This window comes from Humulus lupulus, chromosome 7, assembly GCF_963169125.1.
Source record: "Humulus lupulus chromosome 7, drHumLupu1.1, whole genome shotgun sequence".
Lineage (NCBI taxonomy): Eukaryota > Viridiplantae > Streptophyta > Magnoliopsida > Rosales > Cannabaceae > Humulus > Humulus lupulus.
The window spans coordinates 152,943,762-152,944,487 of NC_084799.1; the positions used below are offsets into that span (position 1 = coordinate 152,943,762).

The 726-nt window shown below is 43.7% G+C and overlaps 1 non-coding gene across 1 annotated transcript; it reads right to left on the bottom strand.

Moving 5' to 3' along the window:
* Positions 1-231: 231 nt before the first annotated feature.
* Positions 232-338, bottom strand: LOC133792812 (small nucleolar RNA R71). The gene has a single exon (XR_009874285.1). It is a non-coding gene; the product is annotated as a small nucleolar RNA R71 (small nucleolar RNA).
* Positions 339-726: the final 388 nt, after the last annotated feature.

Consider the following 726-nt stretch of genomic DNA (forward strand, 5'->3'; position numbering starts at 1 on the left):
GGGCTGCCTACTGAGGATCCTCACCTTCATCTTCGTTCATTTTTGGAGGTGAGCGACTCTTTCAAGCTACAAGGAGTGACTGATGAGGCCCTAAGGTTGAAATTGTTCCCTTTCTCTTTGAGGGATCGAGCTAGAGCTTGGCTCAACACCCTTCCTCCCGACTCGGTGACTACATGGAATGAGTTGGCTGAAAAATTCTTGATGAAGTACTTTCCCCCTACCAAAAATGCCAAATTTCGCAATGAAATCATGTCATTTCAGCGGCTGGAAGATGAATCATTCTGTGAAGCTTAGGAGAGATTCAAGGAATTATTGAGAAAGTGCCCACACCATGGGATCCCGCATTGTATACAAATGGAGACTTTCTACAATGGGCTCAATTCTTCCACTCGTATGGTGTTAGATGCTTCAGCCAATGGGGTTATTCTCTCTAAGTCCTATAATGAAGCCTATGAGATTTTGGAGAGGATAGCTAGCAACAATTATTAATGGTCCAATGTTAGAGCCTCAACAAGTCAAAAAGTGGCTGGTATACTTGAAGTTGATGCATTGACAGCTTTGACCGCTCAAGTTTCTTCAATGACTAACCTTCTCAAGAACATGAGTTTGGGGGGAATGGTACAACCAGCTGCTATGGGACAAGTTGCCGATGTATCTTGTGTTTATTGTGGAGATGGGCATGCATTTGAGAGTTGTCCTTCGAATCCCGATTCAGTTTGTTATGTG